Raw genomic sequence first — 23,078 nt, 5'->3', positions numbered from 1 at the left:
AAATAATAAAGACCAATTCCTTGCGAAAGGTAAAAGCTCCTGCCATGATTCTCTTTGATGTATATCAGGATTATAGAAGCTGAATCTGCCTTTTACCCCATGGGCAGCGCCACTATTTTCCTTCACCCTAATATATATCAAAACAAATAGGCCAATCTCAGTCTCGGAATTCCATTTTTTTTTTTAATATCACCAGATGTGAACTGTGAATTGTTCCATCTTGATTTATAGTATTTATATACGGGGCATGCTATCATCAAGCACTGTTTAATGTCACAATGCAGATTATGCGATTCTTCCTCGTGTGCGTTAACTCCGAGCCACTGGAAGTCATTTCTAAATTTAAGAAACATATGTTACCCATTTCGCCGTCTTTAGCAATGGTTGGTCAGACCTGCAGAATGCAGTAGTTCATTAAATAAAGTTTATTTAAAACTGATGCCGGCGAGGCTGATATCGGTAAGACAAATCTGTAGCTCGGTTATCTCGACAATTGTCTTATGTAAACCGGGGCTTATGATAATTATTCTGTATCATAACAACTTATTTTTTTCATGGGCTCTGAAAGATTGATTGTAGGACCTCCAAGCTTTTGTATTTTGTTAGAAAGTGATTTATGCATGATTCTACTCGAAGAGTGGCTTCTGACAATCTGTCTAAGTAGCTTTCTTCTTTTTCCCACAATCCCCCTTTATTTCTTCCTTGTCACTTTGATAAGTGTCTTGCAATGGGACCTGATCAAATACACAAGGGATAAGGCCTAGGGGCAGATTTATCAAAGGTCGAATTTTCGAATTTATGTATTTTTACTCTAATAAATCCAATATACACACAACTCGAATATCTTATTTAAGATAAAAACCAATGTTACTGACCCAAAAACTCGAATTGAATTCTGAAAAAACTTATGCCAGGAAGGATAATAACATCTTCAAATGGGTCAACAGAGCTCTGCCATTGACTTGTGACTGAATTCGACAGGTTGTAGGTGGCAAATATTAGAATTAAAACTGTTCCCATGGTTGAGGTGTGATAAATCTCATGTTCGAATTTGCATTCGGGTTGATATTTACCATTTGAACCTTAATAAATCTGCTCCTTAATGTCATTGGACAAAAAAAAGGGAAAGTGGAGCTTGCCATTAAACATTTTGAGCCATTAGCCAGGCAAGCATTTGTGTGGAGTATGCGTAATTTACGGTAAGCAAACCCTAAATCTCTGGGGTTGCCAAGCGATTCGAATTCCTTTTTTAAAAAAAAAAATGCAGTGGACCAAGAAAAAAAGTATTTTACTTAACTTTTTTTCCCACCGGCCTAGTATGTTTATGAGCACCAGCCTGGGGATAAAAACCCAACAGTTTGATTCAATGGGGGGCACTTTGTAAAATATTGGCACCCAGCCCCAGTGAATTGGGGTTTGCATATTCTTTAATAATGCCATTAGTTAAATACTGCCCTTTTATTTTTGCCTAGGAAAGGAAATGTATTAAGGGTCCTTCAGGGGTGATCCTGGCCCCTCTGCCCAAAGGCGACTTGCTGCTGCTGCCCCGTCTCCCCCCCACTGCACTCACCTGTTGACGTAAGATGGGGTCCATCATGCTAGCACAGAATATATATATACAGGTATGGGACCTGTTATCAAGAATGCTCAAGACCTGGGGTTTTCTTGATAATGGATCTTTCTATAATTTAGATCTCCATACCTTAAGGCTTCTAAAAAAAAATCATTTAAACACTAAATAAATAAAATAGGATTGTTTTGCTTCCAATATGGGTTATTATATCAAAGTTTGGATCAAGTACAAGGTACTGTTTTATTATTACAGAAAAAAAGGAAAAAGTTTTTAACATTTTGGATTATTTGTATAAATTGGAGTCTATAGGAGATGGCCTTCACGTAATTTGGAGCTTTCTGGATAACAGGTTTCCAGATAGTGGATCCCATACCTGTGTGTGTGTGTATATACATATATATATATATATTACTAGCACAGTGTTTGCACTCATACCGGATTAATCACGATGTTCGAGGGCAATGGTCAAGGTTTATCATATAGGTTAAGTGAAGGACCAGCACTCCATTTCAGTGAACAATAAATGTGTTTATTTATGCCTATCCAACGTTTCAGCCCACATTAGGGCCTATATATACTAAATATATATGTTCATATATTTAAGAATTTTAGATTCAGAATTTTTCAGGGGGAAAATAAAGATTTTTAAGTATAAAACACTCAATTTAATTTATCAAATGCATGAAGTTAACAAATAGTGAGAGAGATGTATTTTGTGTGAGTGGAATTGCCTGCGTGTATTTCGAGGAGGCACAGGCTGAGAATAAAAGCTGTGTGGTGCTTGTGCCTTTACCTTCACACATCGGATGTGACAGTTTCCTTCAGTGCTAGCAACACTTCAGAATTTCACTTTCAAACGGTTCCTTTGAATTTGGGCCGCAGCCAGTGCCAAGAATACCGTAGCGCCGCATTTCTTCCCATTGTGTGTTCCTTGCTGACAGGAGAGGATAGCTTTGTGTCTGAAATAGGATAAGGAAATGATCATGGCAGTGAGATAGAGAAGAGAATCAGTCGAGGTTTGCTTCAACGATATCATGGTGGATCCAATAGGAATTTTAACTAAATAAACTTTAACTGAACTGTGGGAAAACTTTGGAATTAAATCTTTAGTAAAGTGCAGAAGTGAAATGTTTTAAGTAATGGATTATTCTTTTTTTCATCAACAATTAGGCCACTTGTATGTTATGAATTTAATGATGCTTGAAAGTAGTGTTGGACTGGCCCACTGGGATACCAGGAAAACGCCTGGTGGATCCGGGTGTCAGTGGGTCTTTTGTTTCTAATCATTTGGCCTATCTCATGGTCATTCCCTATTTCTTTATGGGGAAAAAAGAGGCTTAATAATGGAAGAATAGGATATAGTAAGTAGATATAAAAGACTAGGAGAATAAAGAGATTGAGTGAGGCAAGGAGGTATAATAGTTTGGAAAGTTATCCTCAGCCTAAGGGTTTTCTGGTGGGCCCCTGGCATCCCAGTCCGACACTGCTGGAGAGCACAGTGTTATTTACATGATATACATATGGGATCTTTTATCCGTAAACCCAATATCCAGAAAGCTCAGAATTACGGAAAGGCCATCTCCCATAGATTTCCTTTTTCTCTGTAGTAATAAAACAGTAGCTTGTACATGATCCCAACTAAGATATAATTAATCCTTATTGAAGGCAAAACAAGCCTATTGGGTTTATTTAATGTTTGACTGTTTAGCAGACAAAGTATGGAGATCCAAATTACAGAAAGATCCCTTATCTATACAACCCCAGGTTCCAAGCATTCTGGACCATACCTGTATAAGGCACCTATGTACATATTGTTACCAGTCACTTAAAAAAAATAAAAAAGCATGGTAACACTTGTCTCTGTTTCTGGTTCCCATCCTTTGTCTCTTACTATTAATCCATGGATGCACATTTCCCTATCACTAATGTATGACAGAACACGGAATAAAAGGGATGGTAAATGTATTCCAATGTGAGATCATGAGATGAAGCAAAGCATTTTGATTGTATATGAGACAAAACTCTTGGAAGACATATTGATTTGCAGGCAGCAAACCAAATATAATTCAGAATGCTGACATTTTGTCCTCAAAGGCTGTATCCACAGGGAATAAGTAATGAACATTTTCAAAGACATTACTGTAAAACCATAAGTGTCGTAAGTGTGACGGGAGGTAGAGAAGCTTATTTGGTGACCTGTGGCCACATTACCCACCAACCTGCACCCCAACCACAATCCGTCCAATACACAGATCCCACTAATGGACTCAAATGGACTAATGGATTTCTTTTTAAGGCTTATGCTCCCCATTGGGTTCCCAAGGCTTTAGAGAAGTAAACTGTAATATTTGCATTTTACTTGATGCAAATATTTAGGCATTGCTACTGTTCAAATTAGGGTGCCAACTGCAAGTTTACTGTAAAGTGAAAAAACAGAATGCCCTGCTTTTAGATAGTGTCTCTATCTGGCTTCCACCATTCCTTTGACCGCTCAGTTCTCCCCAAACAGGCCTCCATTAAGAGGACACAAGATGATTGTCCAGTAAGCGCATTTCTATGGCCACCCGGAGCAAACGGAGTTGCAACAAAAAGGAACTAGCACAGAGCACCTTAAATAAGTCTTAGTCTGGGTATGTGTCATATATTTCTGGATTAAAGTACATTTGTCATGTCCCGGTGCCCATAAATGTCAGGAAGACTTCACTGCAACTGTGGAAAATGTTATTGTTATTGAATACATCACTTTGGTTAGTGACCGAATGTTTCACTGATACAGGCCTTTCCATCATTTGGATCTCAATACCTACTACAAAAATCATTTAAACAATAAAAAACTCAATAGGATTGTTTTGTCCCCAAAATAGATTTGTGCATTTTAGTCACCATCAAGTACAAGGTGCAAAACAACAAATCTACTTTGAGGGAAAAAAAGAAGAATTTTCACAAGACAATATTTGTTCAGAAGTATTATTTTTGCTTTTTTATCTCCTCTTATTTCTGAAGTGCTTTGCATCTGTTACAATTACAGGAAGGTAAAAAACTGCAAGAAAAGTGTCAGACTGACAGATAACACCTACGTAGAATGTGTTATTTGTGCCGAGTTGTACTGCTAGAAAAAGAACCAAGCACATAGTGTTGCTTCACACTCAGTTTGGCTATATATGTGTCTTACATGAAGCATCTCCTATATACATTTACTATGGAACATTCACAAACACCTTTCAGGAGCATAACAATTCTTCCTTACTATATCTATGAAGATTTTTCATTTTCTTAACTATATCTATGAGATGTTTGCTATTTAAAAGGTGACTGGTATTTTCTACCTTCTGATTGGTTGGGATGGGTTACTGCTATTGGGCAAATTTAGCGTTTTTTATTACATAACCCACTGAGAGTATCTGGATAAGGATCTAGTGATGGCAGATCTTGAGGGGTAGCATCATTAACAATATCAAAGTAGACTCAACACTGGGCTCTATTTATACACAAGAACAATGCTGTCCACCTTCTGTGGTACCGAGGGCGGGACTTTATCTGGTCTACATGGTGGAGGGCTGATAATGGAAGCCAGTGTTGACCACCCCTGCTCCCACTTTAAACCACACCCATTTTACCACTAGACCATGTCCACATTAATGGTGGTAGCACACCAAAAAAAACAAATGGTTGGTACTCACTGCAGAGATATCACTTACATGTGAAACAAGTTTATTAACGGATATTTAGACATACCCATAAATCCATATGCCCTCATCCTCCTCTGTGGATAACACAGCTCCCCCAGTACATGATTAAACACCTTGGGGTGTCCTAACAAGTATTTCCAAATGATAACAAACCTCCAACAGGTTCACCTCCCACAGGGAAAGTATGGCAAACACAGGCAGAGTATGACACACACAGGGAGCATAGGGCAGTCAGAGTATGGCACACACATGGTTTATATAAGGTTGAACAATGTGGGCATTTTCAGTCTGGGTCTAACGTGTGGACAGTACAGGGCTTTAGGGGTGTGAACAATACAGGTGTTATACAGGTGTGAACAAAGCAGGGGGATTACAGGTGTGACTTTGAGGTGTAATCAATGCAGGGGCCAGTTAATCTGAATACTGATACATTTTAAATTTAACACAAGGTAAGCAGGCATACTTTCATGTGGGGGGCCACACATCCAGCCCGTGGGTCGCCAGTTGGAAAGCACTGCACTAGACTATTGCAACTTCAAAAATATATATCAGTGATCACCAACCATTGGCTCACCAGCAACATGTTGCTCACCAACCCTTTGACTGTTGCTCTCAGTGGCCTCAAAATAGATGCTTATTTTTTCGTTCCTGACTTGAAGACAAGTTTTAATTGCATAAAAACCAGGTGCCAAGTAGAACCTCCAGTAGGCTGCTAGTCCACATAGGGAATACCAAATAGGCAATCACAGCTCTTGTTTAGCACCCAAGAAACTTTTTTCATGCTTGCGTCGCTCCGCAACTCTTTTTACATTTGAATGGGGCTCACGGGTAATAAAGGTTGGGGACCCCTGCTGCATATGGTCCAATGTAGGCAGACACATTTATAGCCAAATGTATCCATACGCTCCATTTAATATGACATATATGGCAAATCCTTACCTGAAACAGTCACTGCCAAGTTCCAAACTGTCTTAGCACAAGAACTATTCATACAGAACATGGGGTTGTTATGGGTGATTGCAGGCCTTCAAACCTAAGATCAGCATGTGCAATGTCATGTATCAACTGAAGTGGTGTAGGGTCACTGCCATTTGAACTATGGGAAATGCACCCTCTGGAGTGATAAACGGCATTTCACCATCTGCCAGTCTGATTGAATTTTCTTGGTTTGGCAGATACCAGTATAACACTATACTATAAAGTTTGACAGAGGAGGAATAATGGCAAGTCACAAAAGTTTTGTCCGGTATTAGTAATCAATCAACAGGTAGTATTGGTTCTTCTTTTAGAAAGGAAGCAGCTGATTGGTTGCTATTGGCTACTAGACCTGGAACAGAAGGTCCCCTTTTTGTTTCTTTTTTATTGAATGTCCCTGTGATTTGCCAAGTGCAACTTTCTGTATAGTTTAGCTCTAATAAATACTGCCCAGAGTGTTTATCATCAAAGACCCACTCTTTTCTTGTCAAATGTACTACAGGTACGGGACCTGTGATCCTGAATGCTAGGGTTTTCCGGAAAACTGATTTTTCCGTAATTTGGATCTTCATACCTTAAGTCTACTAGGAAATCATGTAAACATTAAATATCCCAATAGGGTTGTTTTGCATCCAATAAAGATGATTTTTATCTTTGTTAGGATCAAGTACAAGGCATTGTTATAATATTAATGGGAAACAGGAAATATTTTTTAAAACTTTGAATTATTTGTTAAAACGGTCTTCCTGTAAGTTGGAGCTTTCTGGAAAATGGGTTTCCAGATAACAGAGCCCTTTACCTATAATTATATAATGCTACCTATACAGTATTATATACAATATAGTATTATAAGCCACTAAATACTCTGTTTTGATTTAGATGGAGTACTTATGTAGCTTTCTATTTAAAGCCTTCCCCGTAAGCATTCCTTGAGGACTATTTTGGCTAGATAGAAGTCCATCCCGAATATGAAATATTAATGACGGGCCATAAAACAAATGGGGAAAATGGCCGACAGGCTAAGCCAAATTGTTTTTTATCAACTGTCAGGTTCTATTTTAAACCAGGAGAGAGAACATTGAAGGAGACAGCAGAAGGAAGCCATTATGAAGGATTGTGCTGCCGGGGCAGGTCCGTGTGTTAGAAAGTGACTGTTCTCTTTCTTTCTCCGTGCTGATTCCACATAGTCAGATTTCCATTAGCCATATATTTCTTATTTCTGCTGAACTCTGAGGCAATTTTCCTCCTCCTGCGTCCTCGGTGGAACAGCAAAACTTAAATACCTTTCACATAACAGTCAGAGGGTAATTGCATCAGTGGAGATGGCTCTGGCAACTTGTTAATTAATGCTCAACTTTAATTAACTACAAACTCAACACTTGTATAACTTACCATGGTGCAGGGCCCTTGGCTCATCAGCTCTGAGGAAATTGTTGTGAGTGGGCAAAGAGGATGAGCAGCGCAGCCGCCTACAGCTTAATAACAGCTGACAAGCCTAATTACCAATATTCTCTTCGTAACACATTCAAAGGCCTAGCGGAGCTGCACATTTTTATTTATCAACCCAGCTTCTTTCTCCCAGAGATTGTTACCAGCACATTCCTTGCTGGGCAGAAACCAAGCTAGTTTATAGCTAAACAGGACTCCAGCAGGGACAGTTGTAAGAGCATTCTCCAGTGCCAGGGCATTAATATCATTAACACTAAAGGACTGGGTATAAGGGCTGAGCCATTACTTGTTGGTGTGAAAATATTCATAACAGTCAGCCGCCTAGGAGAGAAAGAGGGCCAAAGACCTTGCTTGTGCATCTATTTTTATTTCTTTAAAGGCACAACATGCACCTAAAAACACCTTTGCTAAAAATGAGCACATCAAATAGAACTTGTGTTGAAATAACATTCTATTGTTTTTTTTTTGTTTTTTAAACTGCATTTTTTTTGCCATAATAAAGCACAATTTTAAAGTCAGGCTTTGTTCACTGAACTCACCTCCCCCTATCACTTTGTTCAGAGCTCCCTCTCTACCTTCAAAGGAGACATTATGTAAAAAACAAGAATGTACCAGCGCATTATACTCTTTTATATAGGAATTTGCTTTAAAAAATGGTGTTTCTGGTTACATTATTAAACATTTCTGCAAAAAACCCTACTAGTCCCGCCAATCAGCAGATATGTTGACCAGATAGGGAACTGAAGCCTGTGTGACTGTCGTGGTGTTATTGGCTGTCCCCAGGGCCGGATTTGGTTTGCAGTCTTAGCGCTCTTCCGCAGCGTACCCGCGCTATCGCACACGCCTGAGCACTGGGGAGCTGTGCGTCCCCAGTGCTCCTCAGCAAGCGGCTGGACGGTACATACTGCCTCTAATAATCTGCTGTCCTGGACCCGGGCCTTTGTGGTCTCACCACAAATCTGGGCCTGTCTGCCCCCCCCCTACAGTCTTCTGGCAGGAGTCGTTAAGACACACACACCCTTCATCTGAAACAGGGACCATAGCACATCTATAGCGAGCTCCAATACAGGAGCCATTTTTAAATATAATATTATCTTACACCCCAAAGTGAAACTAGCACCATGTAGTGTTTTATATTGCCGACAATATTAGGATGGGTTGTTACTTGTACTAAATGTCTCTTTTAAATAAACAAACCACTCCTTTCTCTAAGCAGCAGCCTTTGAGCAACTTATTATCAGGGGCTTCTCAGTAGACTGGTAATTAGTTTCATCACCTCCTCTGAAGTTCCATGGGATCAGGATGTGCCAGGAATTACTAAAATGAATTTGGCTTCATACTCTTGTATAGTACCAGAAATAACAAAAAACATAGATTTTTCATAAGTAAAACAAAAGGCAAAAAGAATGTTAATCTCAAGCCCTATTCATTCAGGTGATGTTGAAAAAGGGTGTATACTATCCATATAAGGACAACTAAAGCTCACTACCTCCACAACCTTTAGACGGGGAAGATCTTTGTTTCTGAAGATTCCCCCATTGTATAAGGACCAGCACACAATATACTGAACAGTATACTGTATATCTACAAGGATATAAGCACTGAAGTCTTACAATGTACAAAAACACACAGGTATATACTTTATGTTAAAGGGGGATTATCGCAAAATGAATGAAAATGTAATTTAAGCTTCATTATTCTGAAATAAGAAACTTTTAAATATAAATAACTGACTTTAGCACAAATCCTGCATGTAGCGAGACTGGTGAGTTTAAAAGAGTTAATACATCTTTCATTCAAAATCAGATGAAGAAACAGATGCTGAAAGTGGGAGAATGAAGAGAAACTGGATTATTTAAGAAATGGCGCATAATTCTTAATTGATTATATTTAGAAAATTCTTATGGCAGTAGGATGAAGCTTATATTAAATTTTCACTTCCGTGATAGTTCCCCTTTAATAATAAACAGGGATCAGCACAAGCAGGGCTTTTAAATCATCAGTAAAATATATTCAGAGTTTTGGCTCTGTCCCAATACAAGACTAATTAGTAATTCCTTCAGATTCATGTTGCATGGCAGCATAGAAATCAATGTATTCCGCATCAGAATTGATCACAGATTTAACCAGTTTCTGACAATTCTCCTTTAGTTTAGCGTCAGTCCTTAGTGAACTGAACATGTGCAGAGTCACTGACACTCAAAAGACCCAGACAACTTTGAAGGCCTGGATCATTACTGCTATAGGGCTGCTAAACCTCTGTGCTGTACAGTAAGTTTTAAAAAAAAAAAAGACAGTAAGTTTTGTATTTAAAATGCAGAATTTCTAGCCATAAACTCTTTATTGGCTTGTCCTTTAATTGGGAAGTTTTAAGCTGTACATGGATAGCATATCTTCTATCCCTCAACCACAGTTCCTTCCCATAGACTATTATCCTCACTGCTACTATAGGCACCATCTCTCCCTATTATACCTTCAATCCCACAGCCTCTGTCCCTTCCCAGAGACTATTATCCCACTGTTACTATAGACATCATCTCTCCCTACTATACCTGCTATCCCACAGTCACACTCCCTTCCCAGAGACTATTATCCCACTCAGGGCCGGACTGAGAATTAAAACAGGCCCTGGCATTTCAGGTACACAGAAGCCCAATCAGCCCACACAGAGGCCCAAACAGCCCCCACCAGCCAACTAAATACTGACTTTCTATGGCACCTTATAGCAGCCCATCTGACATTTGCCAGAACCCACAGATTGCCAGTCCGGACCTGATCCCACTGCTACTATAGGCACCATCTCTCCCTAATATACCTGCTATCCCACAGTCACACTCCCTTCCCAGAGAGTATTATCCCCACTACTGCTATTCGCACCACCTCTCCCTAATATATCTGCTATGCCACAGTCACAGCCCCTTCCCAGAGACTATTATCCCACTGTTACTATAGGCCACCATCTCTCCCTACTATACCTGCTATCCCACAGCCCCTTCCCAGAGACTATTATTCCCACTGTTACTATAGGCACCATCTTTCCCTACTATACCTGCTATCCCACAGCCAAAGTCCCTTCCCAGAGACTATTATCCGACTGTTACTATAGGCTCCATCTCTTCATACTATACCTGCTATCCCACAGCCACAGTCCCTTCCCAGAGACTATTATCCCACTGTTACTATAGGCACCATCTCTCCCTACTATACCTGCTATCCCACAGCCAAAGTCCCTTGCCAGAGACTATTATCCAACTGCTACTATTGGCACCATCTCTCCCTACTATACCTGCTATCCCACAGCCAAAGTCCCTTGCCAGAGACTATTATCCCACTGTTACTATAGGCTCCATCTCTTCCTACTATACCTGCTATCCCACAGCCACTGTCCCTTCCCATAGACTATTATCCCACTGTTACTATAGGCTCCATCTCTTCCTACTATACCTTCTATCCCACAGCCACACTCCCTTTCCAGAGACTATTATCCCACTGTTACTATAGGCACCATCTCTACTATACCTGCTTTCCCTTATCCTCTTACAGGTGTTTCTCTGCATTGCCTGCACAGACAAAAGCTAAATTTGGGGTCAGTCACTGGGGTTTCCCCACACTCTTCTTACCTACAACTACTGCTCTGCTGGGCATCACAGTGGCAGGAAAAGTGTTAATATGTCTGCAGCAGGTTGATAATCCTAATTCAGATTGTTCTGATTTAGTTTTTATGGCAATTCATTTTCGTCTGAACGGTTATAATAATATGTGTAGGAAATGAGAAGTAATGTGTCCAGATGTGTCCTGGTAATGTGGATGCCGGCTGGCAGTCCCTGCACCAATGCAGATAGCAAGACTGATAGGCAGGAAATCACTTTATCTCTCTGGGTAATGAGATTACTGGTCGTTTGTGGAGTTAGAGCCTGTCACACATCCGGCTGCTGCTATTACACATATACAAGATGTTAAGAGATGATAACATCCCACTGGGCTACCTAGCCTCCCAAAGCTGCACACCAATACATTTGTTTCCCTTTATACAAAAAGCATCTGACTTTAATGTAGATTACTCTATTAAGGACGATGAGACATTGCTAGACCAAAAATCACAGAACTCATGCCCTGGTTTGTCTGTACAGTGCCCCACACTGTAATGCAGGTGACATACACACTCATTTGCTGCCAATGTGCAGTTCAAGGTGCCATTCATTGTGTACTTTTTATGTCCAGCAATTTGCAGTGCAATGAGCAAGGGAGCACATTGTGTATAATAAGCACATAAGAGGCTTCCAAGAAAATTGACACACAATCTTTGCACCTCCTTCCTAGAGACTTGCACCTAACAACAGTACATGTATGGGACGGGTTATCCAGAATGCTCAGGACCTGGGATTTGCCAGATAAGAAATCGTTCCTTGATTTGGCTCTTCACACCTTGTCTACTAGAAAATCATTTAAACATTAAATAAACCCAATAGGCTGGTTTTGCTTCCAATAAGGATTAATTATATCTTAGTTGGGATCAAGTACAAGCTACTCTATTATTACAGAAAAAAAATAATTGGAGTATCTGGATAAATTGGAGTCTATGGGAGCCTTTCTGTAATTCGGAGCTTTCTGGATAATGGGTTTTCAGATAATGGAACTTTCCAATAGGCATCAAAAAGTGTATGTTTGTGATTTATGCTGATGGTTTTAGCTCATTTGGGCTCGTTTGTTGATATGCAACTTTGGACCATGAAGCTTTGGGAAGTGGCATAACTAAAGTTTTGGGGGCCCACATTTTTATGTATTTTATTTATAACTACATATAAATACCATTCCTTATCCACCAAGAGAAAAAGCTAAAGATTCAGTATTTGGACTGACCTCATCTTCTTTTCTCTCCCTTTCTACTTTGTACAGGTATGGGACCTGTTATCCAGAATACCTGGGGGTTTCCGGATAATGAATCTTTCTGTAATCTGGATCTTCATACCTAGAAAATAATAAAAACATTAAATAAACCCAATAGGCTGGTTTTGCTTCCAATAAGGATTAATTATATCTTAGTTTGGATCAAGTACAAGCTACTGTTTTATTATTACAGAGAAAAAGGAAATCATTTAAAAAAAAAATTGATTATTTGGATAAAATGGAGTAAGTTATTTTTATCTATTTGCTTCATTCTCTCTCTTTAATCAGCCCTCACTAGAGATAGGACCGATTCTTTATATCTTTACCTGTCCCTCTCTCTTTCCATCTTTCTTTTCTAAGCAAACATCTGACGATTTTATGTGAATGTAACGAATGCTTATCTCTTTGAATATGCTAAAACTCAAATAAAAACTATTGAAAGAAAAATGGAGTCTATGGTAGTAGATTCGGACTTTCTGGATAAAGGGTTTCCGGATAATGGATCCCATACTTATATTTCTTTCTTCAGTCTGTGCTTCCTTCCCCAATTTCACATATTTTCTCCTCCTCCTCCATCTTTTCCCTGCCATTCTCCCTCGTCTATTTTCCTCTATTATTCACCCTTTTGTTTTCCCCCCTTCCCTGTTTCTCATAATATTAACCCAATTCCTTCTTTTCTTAAAAGGAGCACAGACCCCACACAACCATCAATGTCGGGTTTAGAAACCAGAAGCCAGTGGAGAAGTTTAACTGATAAGTCACAGGAAATAAATCTACTTAGTAAGGAAGACATTTCCTTGTAAACTTAAATTAAAAGTGACTGTCAGTGGGACCAGATCCAAAGGTATTATAAAAGTTTAGGCATACACCTGTGTTTGATTAAAACCTGCCAATGCTCCTGACTTTGTTTTATTGGTATATAAATGTATGGTTTTATATTTATTTGCTTATTGGACGTGTTTAATCAGTCACTGTTGACAGCAGTTGTTACAGATAATTGGATAAAGTCATTGGAGAGTTGAGTACTTGTACAACTTTATAAAATAAGTAGTAAGGAACAGCGCCGGGATATAAATCATATCAGTAAAATCTTGAGATCCTCGGTCTGTTTAAATTGGATGGGATCAAGGAATTCAAAGTTCAGTGGAGGAATATGTTTTTTGAGGAAGAAGAAAACTGCATGGGTCCGTTAGCGGATGGAAGAAGATCAGACTACTTTATTGAAAGATTTCCAGAATTCTCTAGCTGGTTAAAAGGTGGTATCTGACGCAAGAGGGAATAAGCGTTTGGGATAGACTTATGGCTTATCAGGGACATTTTATTAGGATGAAACGTTAAACGTAAATTATACTATATTCTTGGTTCCATGTATAGTATTTCCCTTAAGAAGAATAAAACATATGGAATAGGTTTGGAATTTTCCTATGTCTTACCTTTCAGTGACACAGAAGAAATGGTCAGATAAACCACCAAGTCCCTTAGTGTCCATTATATTCCATGTTCCATTATACTTACACTAATTAAATATTAGGAAAGGCATAGCTGCCATTTGTGGGGGATGAGGGATATGGGTGGAGAGGGATTTTTGAGAAATCAATCATGATAAGAAGGGGGGACTTGGGGTCCATGGGCCTTAAGGGATGTCCTTCATAAAACGTTCCAGAATACCTTAAAGGGGTTGTTAACCTTTAATGTAACTTTTAGTATGATATAGAGATCATTTGTGGGTTTTTATGAGTTATTTAGCTTTTTATTTAGCAACTCTCCAGTTTGCAATTTCAACAATCTAGTATCTACCCTAGTAACCTCTCATTGATTTGAATAAGAGACTGGAATATTAATAGGAGAGGACTGAACCGAAAGATGAGTAATAACAAGTATCAATAACAATACATTTGTCGCCTTGCAGAGCTTTTGTTTTTTAGATGGGGTCAGTGACCCTCATTTGAAAGCTGGAAAGAGTCAGAAGAAGGCAACTATTGAAAAAAAAACTATAAATACTAAACGTTAACTTAAAGGTGAACCACCCTTTTTATGTGGCGAATAACCTAGAATAAGTGCCACAGTAACCCTGGATGCATTATGTTAAAAATATGTGGAATCAGAAACCATGTTTGTGCCTATTTTTATGTTAGGGCAGTAAATGCACTAGGCTAGATGATAAAGCATGTTCCTTAAGGGCTAACCCTTGTTTCATCCAGCAAGATCTGTTGATCAACATGGCACCACAGAGCTTACTGTAGGTTTTAGGGCCCCATTAATGCCAAACCCACAAATATCCAGCTGCTGACGGCTGTTGGGGAATACAGGCATAGGGCCTGTAATCCAGAATGCTCTGGGCCTAGGGTTCTCTGGATACGTGGTCTTTCCATAATGTGGATCTCTATACCTTTAGTCTGCTAAAAATAATTCAAACTTTAATTTAACCCAATAGGCTTGTTTTGCCTCCAACGAGGATTAATTATATTTTAGGATTAAGTACTAGGTACTGTTTTTTATTACAGAGAAAAAAAAAAAAGGTTCAAATGTGTGAATTTTTTTTATTAAAATGCACCTCGTGGAAGACGGCCTCTGGATAATAATGGGTTTCTGGATAACAGATCCTATACATGTACTGGGAAATAGAGTGAAACGTGACCGTTAAAGTAACAGAACCTATGAGTAAAATACAGAGTCAATGGTGTCCATTTTCTACAATGTAATAATCACCTGCAGCAGAAACAACTTCAAATCACTCCTGTTCTTGAAGATTTTTAGTGTACTTATATTTTAGTCACTATTCGCAAAATTGTTCTCTGGTCCTTGGCTTGCCACCAGAAACACCTTCACTCTGCAGACATTCTGGCCATCCCTCTGTATCCATTTAATTACAAACACAATTACAGCTTTAGCTGATGTGAAGTACACATGTAACATGATGAATGGCTTTGTAATAGCCACCGATCGGACATATGTCATTTCAGACTGGCTGGGCCATATTTCTCCTGCCTCTGTGGGGTATTTCCCTATATTGAGATGTTCCGACAGTTGGGGAAAAAATATCCGAGATCAATTGCAAGCACTTGTCTTGTCACATTCCGGTTAGAAAGGTCAGCCGCTCCAGAAGGTACATTATGAGAAGGCCACAGGGGAGGGGAGGTTAATGCAGGGGACTCCAGCCGGAGTAATGATTTTAAGAACTGTGGGGAGTCTTCATACAGCACAGATTCTAATGGTGTCATGGAGGGGGGTCACAAGGTTGGGTCTAGCAGAACGGATTTCCTATTCACCGTAAGCAAACGGAGACGGCACCTTTAATCAAGGACTGGCTCAGATGGAAAAGAGGACGAAATCATTTGGTTTTGTGCTCATGGAGTATTTGCAAAGGTCATTTATGTTTCCTGCTAAAGGGAATCAATATCAGCTTGTTAATTATAGAGGAACTCTCTGCCCCCCTGTGGCCTGGCATGGTGTTATATTACCGAGGCATTCTTCTCGCCCTCTGTTTTTCAATTTATCCTAACAAGTCATACTTAAGAATGCTTCTGAGCCCCCCATTTTTGAATGAGTCTCATAGTAAATGGCGGTCCCCCATTGCTCATCCCGCCATCACTTTTCATGCCTTGTCCCAATCGCACGCTGTGCTGTAAAACTATCCAGCTTGACTCAGGCTGTTTTTTGGGAATGGACGACTGCGAAGCATCCGGCTTGATTTCTCAGAAGCAGCTGCAGTAGATTATAACAACTCCCTGCAGCTTTGGAATCTCTGCAGCAGTCTGGCCGCAACAAGCCATAAATTCTAATTAGAAGTCCTGTAATAGTCGAACTATCCAGTCTTTCAAGTTGTGCATGGGAACTTTTGGTTGTTTTTTCTTTAATAGGTCAGACGTAGTAGAGGTGCAAACAGCGGCCAAATAACTTTGCCTGTATTTGTTACCTGTATGACATTGTCACTTTGACATGTCGAGTAAGCAGCCTTATCCTATGTGAGAATGAGACCCCCATTCAGCCATATCCTCTGGGATCCTTGGTTTAGAGTACATATACCTGGTACTCTGCTCAATAATGACAGCAGAAAATCAAACAGAAGCAACAGATTCAGGTTCTCAGAGAGCCTCCCCTCAGTTAAGCCTCTACCAGTAGTTGCATAGCCAGGTAAACTTTTTTTACTGGGTAAAGGCTATATTGCTTTGGGATCCTTGCTAGTGTGACACCTCAGTAATGGAAGAAGCCATCATAGTCATAATTGGTAACAAGATAACAGATCCTGACAACATTCGAGGAAAGTATGACTTAATTCTAAAGCAATGTTGTGATCTGACTCATAACTCAAAGTGTCTAATGCTATCTACCTCATCCCAGCAAAAGACCTGAAAGTCCTCTATGCAGAAGGCCTGGTTATACAGTCATATCTGCTGCATGATCATAAACTGATTAGTAAGCAGACATACAGCCTACTGTCTTCGGTTTGGAAGAAGCGAGGCAGTAACCATATACACAAGTGATGATGAGTAACGATCTATTGTTTTATTGGGTCAATTCAGCATTGGACAAAACAGATCTATAAATAAAATACATTTACAAGCAACTGCAAAACCTAACCTAATTTTCTAATTTTCTTCCGTTCTACAAAACCGGATTTTAGGTTGAGGAACCCTTTAAAGCAGAGGAGGTATCTATAAACTATGATGACCCAGGCAGAAGGCGAAAGACAACCAAGAATGCAGACCAAGTGGCTGCTTGTCAGATCAGAAGCATAGACAGCCTACTAGGAGGCCTGGGTATAGTACACCCCGGACTCCACACACACAATATATGAAACATGACAACCTTAAGTAAGTGATTTTTGGCAACATCATATCCCTTTCCAACCAAGTCCTATTACACCCAGACCACAACCTGAATCCTTTGCTCCACAAAATCCTGAGACTCCCCAAAATAGAGCAGTGTGGACTTCTACGTGTGTGTGTATCAGACATCTTCTTAATTTACAATCAACATTCCCATCTTTCTATTTGCAAGTTATTGGCTACAAACCACTGCAAGGCATAGTCAATTGAAAGATCACTTACATCCGCTAAAAAAAAAAAGGGATTTATTTAGTATCATAGGACAAATGTGCAAAGCAACCACAGAGCAACCAATCATCAATTTGTTTTAACCAGGCTGCATGAAAGAAAGTCATGGTTACTATCGGTTACTGCACTAGGGCAAATTTGCCCAGTAATAGTAGATGAACCCTATTCAGTTTTTCATTACTTAGTTCATTATAGTCTAGGGATGCACCAAATCTAGGATTCGATTCAGGATTCGGCCTTTTTCAGCAGGATTCGGCCAAATCCTTCTGCCTGGCCGAACCGAACCCTAATTTGCATGTGCAAATTAGGGGCGGGAGTTAAATTGTGTGACTTTTTGTCACAAAACAAGGAAGTAAAAATAGTTTTCCTCTTCCCACCAGTAATTTGCATATGCAAATTAGGAATCGGTTCGGTATTCGGCTGAATCTTTTGTAAAGGATTCGGGGGTTCGGCCGAATCCAAAATAGTGGATTCAGTGCATCCCTATTATAGTCAAGTATAATCATTAATTTCTGTGACCTAAAGGAGCAAATCCAGTATTTAAATCCTGGTCTGATCTATTTACATTTTAATATTTATATAGTGGAGTTTACAATCTAAGCTGCAAAATATGTCGGCGCTCTATTAATACATGTTAATAATAATAAAGGTGCCTATCGCATTCACACAAACGATGGTCTGTTAAGTCAATAGTTTAAGGTCTAAAACAAACTGAGTGAGTCTAAGGTATTGTGCCCAGCATGCTTTTTTTCTCTATATAAAATCACTCCCTGACTCCCTTCCATTTTTGTTCATGGGAATTTATAGCGCTGGTGAATTAAATTGACCGCAAAGGAGGGCAGCAGGAGGTGATTTTGGCCTCTATGGCAAAGGCTTATAAAAAGAACTATAATAAAGTTTATTTCAGTGCAGTGTGTTCAGCACCATTTTTTTATTAGAACAATGGACATTTGGTAAGAGAGTGGGCACCTTGGAGAAATATTTTGGTAAAAATATTGTTTTTTTTTTGTATTACAAGAAAACTTTATTCACAGACAATAAACAAGTTTACGGTAGACATGTGAGTAGGTGTTATTTCCAAATGTCTCAAAAAGTTGTTAACTTTTGCAGATCAAGATCAAGTATATTAGAATACATATCTAACAATAGAATCAGATAGAGAAAAAGAAAGCAGGGTGTGAAAAGGGAGGGGAGAGAGGGGGGGGGAGCTTGAAGGCAGATATCCTGCATGACCGTTTGAAGTTACAGTTTCTTATGTATATACAAGTAGGAGATCCAGGGCTGCCAGGTCAAGATAAAATTATCTTTTTTCCCAGCTAGGTAAGAGGTCAGTTCAAAAAAAAAAAAAAAATATTGTTTTATATACAACAAGGCTGTCCACAAGTTGTTGCTGTTAGGGGAGCAAGGGGCGGGTGGTGAGGTTTATCTAGTCAAAAATTTGCCTGTGTTGTGGGGTAATAAATCCCTAACGGCCCAACAAACAAAATGGCTAAAGGCCACTACTAAACCCCAATGACCCACAGCATGACCAAAGTCAGAAATGTTATAAGTGCAGAAGGAATTCTGAGAATGGATAGGAAGGAAGAGGTGGTTAAAGAAGGATAATAGAAAATTGGATGAATATATAATCGCAATGCTAATTTTATACTTATTAAACATATTGCTCACTGTTAGATGCTAGACAGATCCTATTAGAGCATGATACATTTAGCTTTTCGATTTTACTGCCTTCCCTAAAATTGCCAGAGAAGTAGAAAACAGTAGTTAAGAATTTATAGGCCTCGGTGATAGGCAAATCGGCTGTTTTAATTCCGTTCTTGGGCCATAATCCGCAATGTAATAGAAAGCGGCGAAAATGAGAATTCCTTTAACGATCGGTTTCCTTGTGTGCCGTGCTTTACAATCACAGGGCTGCTGGTTAATGTGTCCATGTACGGCTTTACGTCTGCTGCGTTCATCTACGGTAATTAATATCGCATAACGGACAGTATTGGAATTATCTGCAACAGAGCTGAATCATTAATTGGGCAATTTGTATGTTCATGAAGGGTTGAAAATTTGCATTTTGTTCTATCTACAATGCACAGTAAATTCCAATATATAATTAATCTTATTCCGAAAGCACAGGCAGCAGAGCTGACATGGAGCTCACGATGCTTCCTTGAACTAGAAACAGTTTAGAGTCAATATAAGGTTCAACCTGATGGATTTGTGGCTTCTTCTAAGCTCAGCTGCAATCTTCACTCGAGGCTCTGGAATTTTGTGCATAAATGTTATGACTTACCAAAGGGGCTCTTACTTTGTTTCCAACAAACAGAGATTAATGAGGCAGTGCCCTCTCTATAGTAAAGCTGAGTTTATGTGACTGGTCTCTTGCTGACTTGGGGAAAAAATATGTCTGGAGCGGTCACGAAATTAGGAGATCTCGCAGCTGTTTGTGTATTATTTTATAATCCTTGACTTATCACTTCTAGGGCACAGGCAGGGAGCCACATGGGACAGGCAAGGAGACACATGTCTGTTCTACATACGATACATGTGTTCCTCTCGTTAGAATATGGCTTCTCACAGGGGTCGGATTTTGGTTCCAAGCGGAGCACTTCCAAAGAGAACAAGTTTACAGGCTCTTTTTTATTAACACGTTTAACATGCCTGTTTCATAGTGTTACACGTTAGGTGCTCATAAAGTTTAACTGCATTGTGACTCAGCCAAGCTTCTTCCTAGAAATATGGCAGAGCCATGAAGTCACTATGGAAGAAAACTGTTTAAGAACAGACACAGAGATGCCAACTCCCTGTATAATACCTCTCATCCGGCAGCTATCTGGAAAGCATCATCAGCGGCCTTCTCTCCTCCAGCATTTCCTTATGGGGTTCTCACCTCTCACAGTCAGAGAAAGACGCCCAGAAGGCTGGGAACTGAAAATATTTTTTTCCCTTGAAAGGCCAAAGAACGAACTTCATGGGGAGGCTGGATCTGGAGTGTAGAAAACAGGAATCCAGAAAAAAGAAGGGAGTGGCATGGAAAGCCCCAGAGATTTGTCACACAGGGAAAGGCATTAGAAAGTCTCAGCTGACTCCAAAACTGTTATGTGTCTTACATTAAACTGCCTATACGGCTTCAGAATCTTTAGACAAGCCCACACACTGGTGTTGCACCAACACAACCAACCTGTAATCTCCCCTACAGTGTCTGTAGACCTGATTATTTCTCTAATTGCCATATTGATGCCTAGAATGGTAGCTGGATTAGCAGGCCTTGATCACCACTCCTGATTATTAGCTGGAAATTCAAAAAAGGAAAACAAAATGCAATGCATAAAAGTCATGGGCCCATGCTCCCACCCCAAAAAAAATTCTTGAGAAGATGATTTATTTTAATTATATATATTAAATTCAATAAGCTCCCCTTGTGGCGTTACTATACCTACAACCTGCAGCCCACCCCAAATTCACCATTGGGTGTGCTGCCTCCAAATCCCTAGCGCAGTGCACTAATAAGCCAAAATGGCAGTACAGTATGAGCTGGCACAGGCATTTAAGGACAGAAACAGACAAAGATGCTGACTCCTGTCCATAGCAGATACAGAAAAGCAATGAATACAAGAACAGTAGAGAAATTACAGTAAAAGAGAGAGAAAGGTCACGTTCTGCCTGACAGATTTAGCTAAGCTTCGAGAAGATGGTGGGAAGCGTTTTCCTAATTATCTCAATTCTCAATAATGTTATCCACTTTCCCAACATGCAAGCAGGCAGATTCAACTTGGACGGAACCCTCATATTCAAAAGCAGCCAAATACCAGCTAAGAAAATCTCATGCAGCATTTTACCCTCCAACACACACAGACACGTACAACTTTCAGTATAAATATTTCATCCGTCTCCATCTGCAGCCCTCGGGGCAATGTTGTGATCTGACTCATAACTCAAAGTGTCACAAAGTTACATCTGCTCCAGACAAGTCTGCCGTGCAACAGGATCTCCCATGGGATAGGCACGATGGAACCAGGCACATGCCTACCCGAGTCTGCCCTCTCTTCTAGGGCACACACAATGAGGAACAGAAAAAAGCCTACCTGAATCTGTCGACTCTCATAGGGCACACAAAAGAGAGGATCCAAAACAATGCCTACCTAAATCTGTTGACTCTCCTAGGGCACAAACAAATAGGAACCAGAGAAATACCTACCTGAATCCGGCGACTTTCCTAGGGCACACATATTGAGGAACAAGGGAAATGCCTACCTGAATCTAGACTCTCCTAGGGCTCACAGAGGTATGGACCAGGACAATGCCTACCTGAAACTGCCAACTCTACAAGGGCACACACAAATAGGAACCAGAAAAATAACTGCCCAAATCAGCCAATTCTCCCAGGGCACACACAGAGAGGAACCAAGAACCTGAATCTGTCAACTCACACACCTCTGCCACTATAATTCTCTACTTACTCATGGATAGATTGTCAGCTCTTCAGTTGAGTCATCTTCCAGCACATTTAATTCTCCAAAGCATTGTTATGTTTTCAACTAATTATAGTATTCTTTACTAGGAAGACAATCTATTCATTCAAAGTCTAGCCATTGCCTTCAGGGGAACTAAGTAGACTCTTCGTTTTGCAGTAAATGATAATTTCCTGTGGAATGTTTCTCTTTTTTTATATAAACAGAATACTATCTGACCTTTGCATGGGCCATGGTATATTGGAATATGGAAGCTACTTACAATATACTGTTCCGCCAAAGGAAATAAGAATACAATGAAGGTCCATTATTAACCATTTTTTATCTATGTTGAGGTGATTGCCAGTGAACTATCACACCATCTGCCTAATATTACAGCCAAAATACAATTTTCTCTATAAATGTGACAAAAATAAATTAGATCATTTCCATAATGGTTAAGGTTTCAATGCAATCTCATGATAACAATCCAAGAGCTGCTTTGGAAGAACGCTGTGTAGAAAGGAACAGCAGTGTCTGACTGGCCCACCAGGAAAATTCCCAGTGGGCCCAGGTGTTAGTGGGCCCTCTTGCTTCTAATTATTTGGCCTATTTCATGGCCATTCCCTATTTTTTTAAGGGGCTTAATAATGGAAGAATATAGTATAGTATGTAGAGATAAAAGACTAGAAGAATAAAGAGTTAAGTAAAGAGAGAGTAGGAATAATAGTTTTGAAAGTGGGCCCACAGTCTAAGGTTTTCTGGAGGGCCCCTGGCTTCCCAGTCCGACACTGAGGGACAGTAACCCTTATTCATTGAATATAAGATCATTTAGCACACTGGCAACACCCAATCAAACACCTGCCATGTGTTGAGTCAAACAATGTTACAATTAATAATGACAGAACATGTTGGGAGCAGTGTCGGACTGGCCCATCAGGATACCAGGAAAACTCCCGGTGGGCCCAGGTATCAGTGGGCCTCTTGCTTCTAACCATTTGGCCTA

The 23,078-nt window shown here is 39.8% G+C and overlaps 1 long non-coding RNA gene across 1 annotated transcript in view; it reads right to left on the bottom strand.

Annotated features, from left to right (window-relative positions):
• Positions 1 to 2,124: 2,124 nt before the first annotated feature.
• LOC108705513 overlaps positions 2,125 to 23,078 on the bottom strand; it is a 91,226-nt gene continuing 70,272 nt past the window's right edge. Inside the window, exon 16 of the long non-coding RNA XR_005963299.1 lies at positions 2,125 to 2,532. This is a non-coding gene — a long non-coding RNA (uncharacterized LOC108705513). The remainder of the gene's footprint in view (positions 2,533 to 23,078) is intronic.

Source organism: Xenopus laevis, chromosome 8L (genome assembly GCF_017654675.1).
Source record: "Xenopus laevis strain J_2021 chromosome 8L, Xenopus_laevis_v10.1, whole genome shotgun sequence".
Classification (NCBI taxonomy): Eukaryota; Metazoa; Chordata; class Amphibia; order Anura; family Pipidae; genus Xenopus; species Xenopus laevis.
The sequence above is the reverse complement of the archived record's forward strand: the minus strand, read 5'-3'. Positions and strand labels throughout refer to the sequence as shown.